This window comes from Rattus norvegicus, chromosome 2 (genome assembly GCF_021556685.1).
Source record: "Rattus norvegicus strain SHRSP/BbbUtx chromosome 2, alternate assembly SHRSP_T2T, whole genome shotgun sequence".
NCBI lineage: Eukaryota > Metazoa > Chordata > Mammalia > Rodentia > Muridae > Rattus > Rattus norvegicus.
Window position 1 is genome coordinate 211437396 of NC_141535.1, and position 16094 is coordinate 211453489.

Here is a 16094-nt window from a genome sequence, read left to right on the forward strand (position 1 = left end):
TGTTAGATTCCTGGGATTGGAGTTACAGATGGGTATGAGCTTTCGTGTGGGTGTTGGAAGAGAGCCTTGGTTCTCTGCAAGAGCAATGAGTGCTCTGAACCACTGAGCCAACTCTCCAGCCCCAGCCCTTCATTCTTAAGTATGAATCCCATACTCCCTCTGAATCTGAGCTTGGGACCCCTCTCCCACATCTCCATCCTGCATATTTGTAACTTGCCAGGCCACACTGTGATTGTTCACGTGTATCTACACTCACAACAGAGAAATTGTGCAAGTTGTAGGAGTTGTTTCTATGGCTGCATAACTGTATGTCCAACTCTTCTTTATTTTTTGAGGTAGAATCTCCAAGAACTTTTAATTAGTTCTGCTTTAATGGATAGAAACACCTAAAAATACTTTTAACATATTTACAGGCAACTTTCTTTTGCATCTTTTTTTTTACGTTTTTTTCTTTTATTGGATTTTTTAAATTTACATTTTAAATGTTATCCCCTTTCCCAGTTTCCCCTCCAGAAACCTGCTATCCCATCCTCCGTCCCCCTGCTTCTATGAGGGTGCTCCCTCACCTACCCACTTCCTCCTACCTCCCTGACCTGACATTCCCCTATACTGAGTCACCTAAGGTTGGCAGGAACAAGGGCTTCTCCTCCCATTGATGCCTGACAAGGCCATCCGCTACTATATATGCCCCTGGAGTCATGGATCCATCCCTGTGTACTCTTTGGTCGGTGGTTTAGTCCCTGGAAGCTCTGGGAGGTCTGGTTGGTTGGTATTGTTGCTCTTCCTACGGGGTTGCAAACCCCTTCAGCTCCTTCAATCCTTTCTCTAACTCCTCCATTGGGGACCCATTCTCAGTCCAATGGTTGACTATGAACATCTGCCTCTGTATTTGTCAGACTCTGTCAGAGCCTCTCAGGAGACAGCTATATCAGGCTCCTGTCAGCATGAACATCTTGGCATTCGCAATAGTGTCTGGTCTTGGTGACTGTATATGGCATGGATTCCAAGGTGGGGCAGTCTCTACATGGCCTTTGCTTCAGTCTCTGCTCCACACTTTGTCTCCATATTTCCCTGGTGAGTATTTTCGCTTCCCCTTTTAAGGTCTGAAGCATCCATTCTTTGGTCTTCCTTCCTGAGTTTCACGTGGTTTGTGAGTTGTATCTTGGCGATTCTGAATACTTGGGCTAATATCCACTTATCAGTGAGTACATACTATGTGTGTGCTTTTATGATTGGTTTACCTCACTTAGGATGATATTTTCTAATTCCATCCATTTGTTTAAAATTTCATGAAGTCATTGTTTTTAATAGCTGAGTAATAGTTCATTGTGTAAATGTACCACATTTCCTTTATCCATTTCTCTGTTAAAGGACATCTAGGTTCTTTCCAGGTTCTGGCTATTATAAATAAGGTTGCTATGAAAGTAGTGGAGCATGTGTCTTGGTTGTATGTTGGGGCATCTTTTGGGTATATGACCAGGAGTGGTATGGCTGGGTCATCAGGTAGTACTGTGTCAAATTTTCTAAGGAACTGCCAGATTGATTTCCAGAGTGGTTGTACCAGCTTGCAATCCCACTAACAATGGAAGAGTGCCCTCTTTCTCACATCCTTGCTAGTATCTGCTGTCACTTGAGTTTTTGATCTTAGACATTATGACTGGTGTGAGGTGGATTCTCAGGGTTGTTTTGATTTGCATTTCCCTGATGACTAAAGATGTTCAACATTTCTCTAGGTGCTTCTCAGCCATTCAATATTCCTCAGTTGAGAATTCTTTGTTTAGCTCTGTACCCCATTTTTAATAGGGTTATTTGGTTCTCTGGAGTCTAACTTCTTGAATTCTTTGTATATATTGGATATTAGCCCTCTATCAGATATAGAATTGATAAATATCTTTTCCTAATCTGTTGGTTGCCATTTTGCCTCAATGACAGGCCTTAAAGAAGCTTTGCAATTTTATGAGGTCCCACTTGTCAATTCTTGATCTTAGAGCATAAGCCATTGGTATTCTCTTCAGAAAAATTTCCCCTATGCCCATGTGTTTGAGGTTCTTCCCCACTTTCTCTTCTATTAGTTTCAGTGTATCTGTATTGTGTGGAGGTCCTCAATCTACTTGGACTTGATCTTTGTACAAGGGGATAAGAATGGATTGACTTGCATTCTTCTACATGCTGACCTCCAGTTGAACCAGCACCAGTTGTTGAAAATGCTGTCTTTTTTCTACTGCATGGTTTTAGCTCCTTTGTCAAAAATCAAGTGACCATAGGTGTGTGGGTTCATTTCTGGGTCATCTGTTCTATTACAGTTCTACCTGCCTGTCTCTGTACCAATACCATACAATTTTTTTCGTTACTGTTTTGTTATATAACTGGAGGTTAGGGATGGTGATTCTCCAAGAAGATCTTTTATTCTTGAGGATAGTTTTAACTATCTTGGGTTTTTTGTTATTCCAAATGAATTTGCAAATTGCCCTTTCTAAGACTGTGAAGAATTGAGTTGGAATTTTGATAGGGATTGCATTGAATCTGTAGATTGCTTTCAGCAAGATGGCAGTTTTTACTATATTAATCCTGCCAATCTGTGAGCATGGGAGATCATTCCATCTTCTGAGATCTTCTTCAATCTCATTCTTCAGAGACTTGAAGTTCTTGTCATATAGATCTTTCACTTGCTTGGCTAGAGTCACACCAAGGTATTTTATATTATTTGTGACTATTGTGAAGGGTGTCATTTCTGTAATTTCCTTCTCAGCCTGTTTATCCTTTGAGTAGAGGAAGGATACTGATTTTTTTTTTTAGTTAATTTTATATCCAGCCATTTTGTTGAAGTTGTTTATCAGCTCGAAGAGTTCTCTGGTGGAATTTTTGGGGTCATTTAAGTATACTATCATATCATCTGCAAATAGTGATATTTTGACTTCTTTTCCAATTTGTTTCCCTTTGACCTCCTTTTGTTGTCTGATTGCTCTGGCTAAGACTTTGAGGACTATTTTGAATAAGTAGGAAGAGAGGGGGCAGCTGTCTAGTTCCTGATTTTAGTGGGATTGCTTCAAGTTTCTCTCCATTTAGTTTGATGTTGGCTACTGGTTTGCTGTATATTGCTTTTACTATGTTTAGGTATGGGCTTTGAATTCCTGATCTTTCTTAGACTTTTAACATGAAGGGGTATTGAATTTCTTCAAATGCTTTCTCAGCATCTAGTGAGAGGATCATGTGCTTTTTTCCCTTGAGTTTGTTTATATAGTGAATTATGTTGATAGATTTCCATATATTGAACCATTCCTGCATCCCTGGGATGAAGCCTTTTTGATCATGATAGATGATTGTTTTGATGTGTTCTTGAATTCGGTTTATGAGAATTTTATTGAATATTTTTGCATTGATATTCTTAAGGGAAATTGGTCTGAACTTCTCTTTCTTTGTTGGGTCTTTGTGTAGTTAAGGTGTAAGCATAATTGTAACTTGAAAGAAGGAATCGGGTAGTGTTCCTTCTGCTTCTACTTTGTGGAATAGTTTGGAGAGTGTTGGTATTATGTTTTCTATGAAGGTCTGATAGAATCCAGCACTAAACCTATCTGGTCCTGGTCTTTTTAAGTTTGGGAGACTTTTAATTCTATTCCTTTATTTCTGTTGCTTTTATTTCTTTAGGAGTTATGGGGTTGTTTAGATGCTTTATCTGATCCTGATTTAACTTTGGTAGCTGTTATCTGTCTAGAAAATTGTCCATTTCATCCAGATTTTCCAGTTTTGTTGAATATAGGCCTTTGTAGTAGGATCTGATGATTTTTTTTTTTTTTAGTTTCCTCAGATTCTGTTGTTATGTCTCCCTTTTCATTTCTGATTTTGTTAATTTGGATATTGTCTCTGTGCCCTCTGGTTAGTCTAGCTAAAAGTTTATCTATCTTTTTGATTTTCTCAAAGAACCAGCTCCTGGTTTTGTTGATACTCTGTATAGTTTCTTTGTTTGTACTTGGTTGATTTCAGCCCTGAGTTTGATTATTTCCTGCCTTCTACTCCTCTTGGGTGTATTTGCTTCTTTCTGTTCCAGAGCTTTCAGGTGTGCTGTCAAGCTGGTAGTGTGTGCTCTCTCCAATTTCTTTTGGGAGTCACTCAGAGCTATGAGTTTTCCTCTTAGCACTGCTTTCATTGTGTCCCATAAGTTTGGGTATGTTGTGCCTTCATTTTCATTAAATTCGAAAAAGTCTTTAATTTCTTTTTTAATTTCTTCCTTGATCAAGTTATCATTGAGTAGAACATTGTGTAGTTTCCATGTGTATGGAGACTTTCTGTCATTTTTGTTATTATTGAAGACCAGCCTTAGTCTGTGGTGATCTGATAGGATGCATGAGATTATTTCTATCTTCTTGTAACTGTTGAGGCCTATTTTGTGTCCGATTATATGGTCAGTTTTGGAGAGGGTACCATGAAGTGCTGAGAAGAAGGTATATTCTTTTGTTTTAGGATGAAATGTTATATAAATATCTGTTAAATCCATTTGGTCATAAGTTCTGTTAGTTTCACTGTGTCTCTGTTTAGTTTCTGTTTCCATGATCTGTCCATTGATGAGAGTGGGGTGTTGAAGTCTCCTACTATTATTGTGTGAGGTGCAGTGTATGCTCTGAGCTTTAGGAAAGTTTCTTTTATGAATGCAGGTATCCTGGCATTTGGAGTATATAGATATTCAGAATTGAGAGTTCATCTTGGTGCATTTTTCCTTTGACAAGTATTTAGTGTCCTGTCTTGTTTTTTTTTTTGTTTGTTTGTTTGTTTTGTTTTGTTTTGATAACTTTTGGTTGAAAGTCTATTTTATTCTATATTAGAATGTCTACTTCAGCTTGTTTCTTGGGACCATTTGCTTGGAAACTTCTCCCCCCCGCCCCACACCTTTTACTCTGAGGAAGTGTCTGTCTTTGTCACTGAGGTGCATTTCCTATATGTAGCAAAATGCTGGGTCTTCTTTACATACCCAGTCTGTTAGTCTATGTATTTCTATTGGGAAATTGTGTCCATTGATGTTGAGTGGCTATCTTCTTTGGTTAGTTGAAAGATTACTTTCTTGTTTTTTCTAGAGTGTAGTTTCCCTCCTTGTGTTAAAGTTTTCCATCTATTATCCTTTGTAGGGCTGGATTTGTGGAAATACATTGTGTAAATTTGGTTTTGTCATGGAAATCTTAGTTTCTCCATATTGATTCTCCATGGTGATTGAGAGTTTTGCTGGATACAGTAGCCTGGGCTGGCATTTGTGTTCTGTTAGGGTCTGTATGACATCTGCCCAGGATCTTCTAGCTTTCATAGTCTCTGTTAGGAAGTCTGGTGTAATTCTGATGGGTCTGCCTTTTTATGTTACTTGACCTTTTCCCCTTACTGTTTTTAATATTCTTTCCTTGTTTCCTGCATTTGGTGTTTTGACTATTATGTGACAGGAGGAATTTCTCTTCTGGTCCAATCTATTTAGAGTTCTGTAGGCTTCTTGTATGCTTATTGGCATCTCTTTCCTTAGGTTAGGGAAGTTTTCTTCTATAATTTTGTTGAAGATATTTCCTGGCCTTTTATGTTGGGAATCTTCACTCTCTTCTATACCTACTATCCTTAGGTTTGATCTTCTCATTGTGTCCTGGATTTTCTGGATGTTTTGGGTTAGGAGCTTTTTGTGTTTTGCATTTTCTTTGATGTTAGTGTCAATGTTTCCATGGTATCTTCTGCCCCTGAGATAATGTCCTCTATCTCTTGTATTCTGTTAGTGATGCTTGAGTTTGTGACTCCTGATCTCTTTCCTAGGTTCTCTATCTCCAGGGTTGTCTCCATTTGTGCTTTCTTTATTGTTTCTATTTCCATTTTTAGATGCTGTATGGTTTTATTCAATTCCTTCACCTTTTTGATTGTGTTTTCCTGTAATTCTTTAAGGGATTTTTGTGTTCCCTCTTTAAAGGCTTTTACCTGTTTACCTGTGTTGTCCTGTATTTCTTTAGGGGAGTTGTTTATGTCCTTCTTAAAGTCCTCTAACAACATCATGAGATGTAATTTTAAATCAGAATCTTGCTTCTCTGGTGTGTTGGGGACTTGCTGTGGTGGGAGAAGTGGGTTCTGATGATGCCAAGTGGCCTTGGTTTCTGTTGCTTAGGTTCTTGCACTTGCGTCTCACCATTGGGTTTTCTTGGTGTTAGCTGGTCTTGCTGTCTCTGACAGTGGCTTGACCCTCCTCTAAGTCTGTGTGTCAGCACTCCTGGGAGACCAGCTCTCTCCTGGAGGGGTCTGGATACAGGGAGCTGTATCACAGGGTCAGCTCCGGGAGCAGACAGAAACCAGAAGAATTGTGTCCCAGACTGCTCCTCAGTTCCTGTGTTCTGAGAGCTCTGGGCAGGTCTCTCTGAGTAGAAGTGGTGCTCTTACCTGAGTTCTCAGGTGTGTCAGCACTCTTGGAAGATCAGCTTTCTCCCAGCAGGATCTGGGTACAGAGAGCTATGACACAGCTTCAGCTCCTGGTGCAGATGGAAACCGGAAAGCTGTATGTTCAACTTTTAAAACAGTACCTGGCTTACAAAAGGTTTTCAAATGTAAGCTGAATGAAGAATGAATGAATGAATGAATGAATGAATGAATGAATGAATGAATGAATGATGGTAACTGGGGAGATGGATCTGTCAATACAGTGCTTGTAGGTCTCATCTAAAGAGCTGGGCAGGATGAGCAGAATGTCAGCACCCACCTATAATCCCAGCTTTGTGCAGGCAGAAACAAGAGGATTCCTGTGTACTGCACAGCCAAACTCCAGCAGCAAGTTCTAGGTTCTATGAGAGACCCTGTATTAAAAATTAAGATGAGGAGAGATTAAAGAAGGCACCCTGTATCAATCTCAGGTTTCCACATGCACAAGCCTGTGCACACACGAACAGAGAACAGAATGAGTGCTTTAATACAGCATATAATCAAACAGGTTAATGTGTATGCTTCTTACCACCTCCACAGTGATTTTTACTCCATTTCCTTATCTTTTGAATGTATCGACATACTGACACTCAGCAATGTTAAACAAGCAGATTGCTATCCAAACTTTACTTGATTCACATTCGGAGTGAATTCAGATATACAGTGAGCAAAGGATTCGGTGATTTTTCTCTGCCAAAGCCTTGCAGTAACGTACAGGGCTGGTAGAAAGGGCAGACTTCTCACATTTTACACTTGAGTTGTTGTTCACAGTTACTGTGTCATTTTCCATATATATTTGCATAAATGACTTTAAGGTGATTATTAGAACTTATACATAATATGGAATTTGGGCATTATTCTAATTTTTTAAAAGATTTACGTATTTATTATATAATAAGTACACTGTAGCTGTCTTCAGACACACCAGAAGAGAGCATCAGATCTCATTATAGATGGTTATGAGCTACCATGTGGTTACTGAGATTTGAACTCGGGACCTCTGGAAGAGCAGTCAGTACTCTTAGCCACTGAGCCATCTCTCCAGCCCATGTTGCAGTAATTTTTTTAATCTCATTCAGTGGTCTCTAGTCCACCTTGATCACTCAGTTCCCAGATAAAAGACAAACAACTCTTATATTACGATAAGCCGTATGCACTGGAGCTGGGCAGGTATCTACCCTCTGTACTATTATGTCTACTTTCCTGCCATTAATCCTGAGATATGATAGCCATTGTCATATTCCAATTCCTCCTGAGCCAGTCTTATTCTAATTGGCCAGTCCTCATAGCCATGTTTCATGATTCAACAACACCATAGTGTCTTCTCTCTCCACCTTTTCCTCTCTCTCCTCCTGGTCTCCTGCCTCAGACCTCAAGCCCAGGAACTGAAACCTCACCTATCTCTCTCTGCCCAGGTATAGGCTGAAGGCATCTTTATTCAACCAATAGTTTTAAATTAAGGGTCAAGGTTATAGAGAATCACGTGGTGACATGATGATTCTCTCATATCTGGGGGCAGGATTTGGCATTACAATTCATAGAGAAAAAACTCAACAAGGCATCTTTGGGCCTAGTCTAGAAGTCACTTTCTGGGTGAATCTATGTATTCTGTGGTGTGTGTGTGTGTGTGTGTGTGTGTGTGTGTGTGTGTGTGTGTGTACAGTGAACTTTATTGGTGATATTCAAGAGATTAGGAATGACCTCCCTAACCTCCCCCCATTATTATGGGGGTCTGGGATTGAAACTGTGAGGGAGATACTCAATATTGGGAGCCGAGTTAGGACAGAGACTCCACAGCAGCCAAGAGCCTCTGTTTTGCTCTCAGTACCATTGCTGGGGTGGGTGGTCCAGGGTTTCTTCTTCCTTGGAGGCCATGTAGGCCATGAGGTCCACCACCCTGTTGCTGTAGCCATATTCATTGTCATACCAGGAAATGAGCTTTACAAACTTGTCATTGAGAGCAATGCCAGTCCTGGCATCAAAAGTGGAAGAGTGGGAGTCACTGTTTAAGTCGCAGGAGACAACCTGGTCCTCCATGTGTCCCAGATGCCCTTTAGTGAACCCTTGGATGCCTGCTTCACCACCTTCTAGATGTCATCATGCTTGGCAGGTTTCTTCAGGCAGCATGTCAGATCCACAATGGCTACCCTGAGGGTAGGAACATGGAGGGCCATGCTAGTAAGTTTCCATTCAGTTCTGGGATAACCTTGCCCACAGCCTTGGCAGCACCAGTGGATTCAGGGATGATGTTCTCATGACATAGCTTTCCAGAGGTCCTATCCACAGTTTCTCTGAGTGGCAGTGATGGCATGAACTGTGGTCATGAGCCCTTCCACGATGACAAAGTTGTCATGGATGACCTTGGCCGGGGGGTGGGGGGGTGGGGGTGGAAGGGGCTAAGCAGTTGGTGGTTCAGGATGCATTGCTGACAATCTTGAGGGAGTTGTCATATTTCTTGTGGTTCACACCCAACACAAACAAGGGGGCATCAGCAGAAGGGGCAGAAATGATGACGCCTTTCAAATGGGCCCCAGTCTTCTCCATGGTGGTGAAGCTGCCAGTAGACTCCATGACATACTCAGCACCAGCGTCACCCCACTTGATGTTGGTGGGATCTCGCTCCTGGAAGATGGTGATGGGCTTCCTGTTAATGACGAGCTTGCCATTCTCAGCCTTGACTGTGCCATTGAACTTGCCATGGGTAGAATGATACTGGAACATGTAGTCCATTGTAGTTGAGGTCAATGAAGGGGTCATTGATGGCAACAATTTCCACTTTGCCAATTGTAGAGCAGAAAGGAGTTCTGGTAACCAGGCACCCAATATGGCCAAATCCGTTCACACTGCCCTTCACCATCTTGCCTATGGGATGTGGCTGGTACTACATAAAAAGATGCAGCCATTTCTGGAACAAGGAGTGGAGAAAGGAAAGAAAATTGCTACAAAGTTCTGAAACAGAGGGCTGGTGTGCTGTACACACATGTATACATCACACATAGGCACATGCATGTGCACAGACTCATACACAGAGAAAGAATTTCTAGAATGGTGCAGTGAATCACCACTTTTCCCCTAGAATATGAGTATTTGACCTTGTGGTTGAAATCAGACCTTTAAATCAGAGCATGGAAAGGCAGAAGGAAGCTACGATACTCCTGGGCTTTGTTTTGTTTCTGTTTTTCTAATGGACTATCGATTTCAAATTTTAATACCAAAATAAAGTATAGATTTCTTCTTCCCAAAAAAAAATAAGGATCTAAAAAACCTCACATTAATAAAAGATTTGCAATTATACAAAAAATAATCTGGCACTTAAACTCAGCCAATCAATACAATTTTACAAATCAAAATAAAATTTTTTCATCTGAAAACGTGAACCTGGGAAAACCAAATGTGAAATGTAACTGGAAAATTACAAATTTTTTCTTCCAAAAAATACTAAGCACCCCCGACCCCTAAAAGTGATGTTAATTCAATAATCTGCTTTCAAGTTATAATATATTGTCAGGTCCAAATACTCCTCCAAATTCTGGTGCCCATGCCCCTCTATGGAAGGAGCCATTCTTCGTCACCCTCAGAAGGAGCGAAGAGCGATTTGTGGTTAGCACAGCAAAGCGCATGTGGCCTCCAGGCTCACTCAGTACCCTGGTTCCTTCCATTACCTTATCCTATCCTAAACTTCTACAGCTCACAGGCTTCCCTCGCCCCAGCTTCTCATTCCGTATAACCCTGCTCTGTGGGTCCTGCACTAGCCTCTCTCTTTTTGTCTTTCTCTCGTGGTCCACTCTCTCATGGACTCCTTTGCCCTCACACTCTCTGTCTTCCTCTCTTGCTTCTTTCCCTCCTCCCTCCTGCCCTGGACCAGGCTACCGACCATGTTTTATCTACTACATTCTTTTCTTGCTCTGATCTTTTCCAGACGCCTCTGGCTCTGCTCCCCTTCGTATTTACAGTAAAATCCTTCCCCTCAACCATACCTCAGAGCTGTCATGTCCTTAGCTACATATCTGGTGCCAAAACCCACATTTCACACTCACATTTGAGGAACAGCTACTCGATTTTTAATATGATGATATATAATTTTCTAGTACAGGCGTTTGCTGTGCTAAATTCAAAACTAAATATGGTTTAAATTTTTTGTTAGCTTTTTAAATGATTTTTTAAAATATTTTACTCATTTTGTGTATGAATATTTTGTCTGCATGTTTGTCCTCTGAAGTGTGTGCCTAGTGTCCATGGAAGTCAGAAGGGGGACATCAGATCACCTAGAGCTAAAGTTACAGATGGTTGTAAGCCACCATGCCACTGTGGTAACTGAACCTGGGTCCTCTGCAAGAGAAACAGAGCTCCTAAGATTGGAGTCAGCTCTCCAGCCTGAATTTTCAATAGCTTTGGACTGTGGCCTAACTTAGCGATTCAAGAAACTATTCAAGGGGACATGATTTTTCTTGTAACTTTATTACTTTGAACAACACTTTAATAAACGGAAAGCAAGAAAAGGGGAGAGACATGTACCTGCATACTAGCCACACCTACCTGTAAAGTTCCTATTGGCAGGTGGGCATTCATAGAACCAATGTGAATCTAGAAGATTCTCTGTCTGTTTGTCTATGGGTATCTCTGAAGGTCTATCTGACACTCCTTATTGACTCAACAGGTATCCAGGACATCCCTTTCGAAAGGAAACTTTGTCTTTCCAAGTCCATCAAAGGAGATCTCTAGCTCATACTCACAGACCTTGGGGCACCTCAGTCATTCTCTGGAAGTGAGAGACAGACACCCTGCTCTTTCCAACTGTACTCAAATGGCTGGGAGAGCAAAGAGGAAGCACTCTGTGACTCACCAGCATCTAGTAGTGATATTAGAATATTTACCTGCTGATGGAGTATGGGCCCTGACTAGCTTAAAAACCACCATCCTGACCAAGCCTCTAATCTGGCTACAGCAATGCTCTCTGATGGGCACCCTAAGAATCAGTAGTTAAACACAACTGGTACAACCAGAGTTTGCAAGTACATTTAAAAGCATGTTGTCTTACTTAATCCTCAAATTTTGTTATATATGCATGAACATTTCTTAGTTCCTGGTCGAGAAAACAGAGGTTTACAGAACTTAAAGCATTAAATCATGCGTCAAATAATAGGAACCTAGGAATATGACTGCCTCACACAACCAGCCTGTCCTATTCTTTCTCAGTCAGTGCCCAACACTAATTAACAGGATAAGAAGCTGTCTAACTTTTTGACACTGTGTTGTCTAAACAGGCATCAGAAAAGGAAAAGCAACAAATGGAAGTGTTGAGCCAGGACTTAAGCTCTGTACCATTAGAACCACTACTCCCAGAAGTTTCCACCAAGTGGCTTACTTGGCCTATTGAAATGTAAAATGCACATGGTATGCACTCATTGACAAGTTGATATTAGCCCAAATGCTCAAATTACCCAAGATGCACAGACCACATGAAATTAAAGAAGGATGACCAAAATGTGAATGCTTCACTCCTTCTTTAAAAGGGGGACCAAAATACCCATAGGAGGGGATAGGGAGGCAAAGTTTGGAGCAGAGACTGAGGGAACAGCCATTCACAGCCTGCCCCACATGTGGCCCATACATATACAGCCACCAAACTAGACAAGATGGATGAAGCTAAGAAGTGCAGGCAGACAGGAACCGGATGTAGATCTCTCCTCAGAGACAGAGCCAGAATATGTCAAATACAGAGGCGAATGCCAGCAGCAAACTACTGAACTGAGAACAGGACCCCTGTTGGAGGAATTAGAGAAAGATCTGAAGGAGCTGAAGGGGCTTGAGACCCCATATGAACAACAATGCCAACCAACCAGAGCTTCTAGGGACTAAACCACTACCCAAAGACTATACATGGACTGACCCTGGACTCTGACCTCATAGGTAGCAGAGAATAGCCTTGTTGGGGCACCAGTGGAAGGGGAAGTCCTTGGTCCTGCCAAGGTTGGACACACAGTGTAGGGGATTGTTTGGGGGAGGGCGGTAATGGGGGAAGGATGGGGAGGGGAACACCCATATAGAATGGGAGAGGGAGGGATTAGGGGGCTGACGGACAGGAATCTGGGAAAAGGAATAACATTTGAAATGTAAATAAGAAATACCCAATTTAATAAAAATTAAAGAAAAAAAAGAAAAAGGCTCCAAACCTCCCCTACACACACACACATACACACACACACACACACACACACACACACACACACACACTCAAGAAATGCTAACGATTAGAGGACAGAAATATGTGCACACCACACTTTCAACATTATCTTTAATAACCTCTCCTCAGCTGCTCCCAGCTTCTGCAACCATCAGCAAGTAATATGAACTGAGAAGTATGGACCCAAATCACTGACTTCCTGGATGAAATTCATCTGAGATTAGTCGTAGTAAGCAAAGTAGAAAGTTGTAGGGTCTTTTTAAGTGTTAAAAATTCACTACCTTAGAGAAAGGCAAATATCATGCTTTTTCTCCTTTATGATTCCTAGAAAAAATATAACCATGTAGGTACAGGAATGTAGAAGTAAAATAATGTAGAAGTAGAATGTAAAATGATGCAGAAATAATCTAGGGGAAACTAATGGATGTGTGGGAAACAGAAGAGAGGGCATATACTCATAGCACATTAAATATTTATGAAAATGTCCTTATGGCTGGAGAGAAAACATAATGGTAGAGTATTTGTACAGCATAGGGTGGGGAAGGGAGGAAGGAAAAGAAAGTTAACCCACAAACTTCTGATATCAACTCCCAGGGTACAACAGAAACAATGTGAAAATCCAACATAGCATACCTCCTTCACAAATCACCATCCTACAATAATGGCACCTAATGAAATGCCCTGAAAGAACTTCCAGACAAAGGACTTAAAAGAACAAGTATAAGTATGCTCAAACAACTCAAAGAAGACATGAATAGATGCAGACAAAAACAGATAAGAATGAAGTAAAAGAGTCAATCCAATATATGAAAACAGAATTCAGTAAAGAGAGCTGCTGAAGAGAACTCAAATGGAAATGGATGCTGGAGATGAAAAATTCAAGAAGACAAATAAAAGTCTCACTAAAAAGCCTTTCCAGAAGAGCAGACCATGGAGAAAACAAACACAAAGCTGGAAGACAAGGTAAAGGTCACTCAGAAACAGTCAGTAATAAATGCATGTATGTGTAAGTGTGTGTATATACATGCATGTAGAACATAGAACAAATCTGGACACCATGCAAAGACCTCATCTTTCAATTAGAGGCATAGAAGACGTAGAAGCATAGAAATACATTTCCCAAACCAAACAAAAAGAGGTGATTATGTTATGGGGAGAGCACTAGTGGTGACCATCTAGACACAGTTTATAGCCTGAGTTTATATATTGCGATTCTTTATTTCAGCTGACTGCAACTAAACTCAGGTACTTAGGATCTAAGCATAGACCCAAGGGTCCAAAGCATGGGTTTTTAAAGGCAGAAACCACATTGTAGCATCTCACTCCGCAGTGCCATAAGGTTTTGCAGAAGCAAGCAGTTTAACAGAAGCAAAGATAAGCAGTTAACTGGAGGGCATTCCACACAAGCAGGCAGTTACCATAAGCTAAGATAGGCTAGCTAAGTGGATCTGACCTCAGGTTCCCAAAATAGAGTTTGGTAATTTTCCATGGGATTCTCCATGAAGGAGATAAAATTCTAGTTAAACCTGAAATGGCCTCAGCAAGAATATTAATCATATGGGAACAAATGATATACCAATAGATAGGACCAGAAATGAAACTCCCAACAACATAGTATGTTAAAACATTAAAAATATAGGGAAATAACAGGCATTAAAAGCTGCAGAAGAAAAAGCCAGGCCCATCAAGACAACACCTGATTATTTGACAGAAACTTTTAGCACCAGAAAGACCTGGAAAGATGTATTCTGCAATTGTGGAAAATCACAGTTGTGAAGCCTGACTATTATACTCAGTAAAACTATTAAAAATCAAGGGCAAGGTTGAAGAGATAGCTCTGCTGTTAACATGCACTAGCTACAGCGGACCTGGGTCTGATTCCCAGCATCCACATGGAAACTCACTGACTGTTATTCCACTTTCAGGGATGCCCTTACCGATCCCCTTTGAGGACTAGGTATGTGCTGGTGCACAGACATACATGCAGACAAAATATTCACACATAAAGTAAAAATTTTTTTAAAAAAGTTAAGGTAAACTAAAACTTTCCATGACAGAGAATAAGTGATGATCACTAAACAGAGGGAAGGAACATGTGGGTTTGAAGGACCTGGGATAAATAAACAATTCCAGAACCATGTCAGGGTTCTAAGGAAATGGCATAAAGACTGTGAAACAGCAGGTATTAATGTTTCCTCCTTGTGGTGACCACAGCAGTTACAAGGGTTCTTCTGACCTTCCCTCATGTTGTTATATTTGAAGACTTTGTTCCCCCTAGATGACTCCCTCCAACCTGTGGCTTTATCATCTATAATCCACTCTCTCCCATACAACTGCCCCAAATTCTGAACTCTTTTCCATTGTCTCTACTTGATGTCTTAACTTCAGTTGTCTTTTCCAGATGACCTCATACTTAGCCTCTCTGAAAATGGTTGTACTTTCCAAAGTACACTACATATCCAAAGAAAATTAGTGTCACCTAATCTAAATAGTATAATTAATCTAGGTAAACCTTTGGGCCCCCTTGGGTTGCCAAATTTCATCAACTAAACATATCAAATCTATTCTCATAGGTGACTGTCTTTCACGATTCAGAGCCTTGGCAGTCCTAGTTGAGACTTAGCAAATCACTCCTAATAACTTGTAGTACCCCATCATTAGATTTCCTCTTGAAAATGCTCCCAGTGTCCCATATGGCATCTTTTGCTCCTAAAATCTGCCTTAAACATCTGCTCTCCAGTGCCGGGTCACCACTAGATATGGTGTCACATGCCCAGTGAGAGAATGCTGCCTCATTGCCCATGTGGCTCTGCAGTCTAGTCCCACAGATAACACAGTGTGTATCCAGTGACAATCACTGAATCCTCCCTGTCAGTCTCTCTTCCTCCAGCCTGTCCATCATGCTCCATTCTCCTTATGTGACCTGAAGACAAAGCTCAACATTTGTCTTCCGATTTTTTCCCAGGCTCATTTCTCAAATAGGTTTTCGCTTTATACAACTCTGAGAAGGAAAACTAAGTTAAGCTAGAGAGCCAGTGAAATGTCTCTGTGAGTTAAAGTATTTGTCTCCAGGCTAGACTACCTAAGTTCATTCTCTGGGGAGTCCAATGTGGTTGCAGAAGATAACTGATTCCTATAAGTTGTCCTTTAACCTCTATCCATGCACCCTGGCAGGTGCACGCCCACCCTCATACATACACACTAGATAGATGATAGATAGATAGATAGATAGATAGATAGATAGATAGATAGATAGATAGATAGATAGATAGATAGGATAGGGAGAGAGCAAGCAATGAAAAAATGTTAAATCAGGCTAATGATGACAAACTCAGTGCATTGTTCATGTTTCCTTGTCTCATAATATTGAGGCAAGACCTTTAAAATTTTTGTCTTATTTTTATTTTTGTTTTTATTTTATATATTTTCCTTTCCTCCTTTTATTCTACAGTACGTGTGTGTGTGTGTGTGTGTGTGTGTGTGTGTG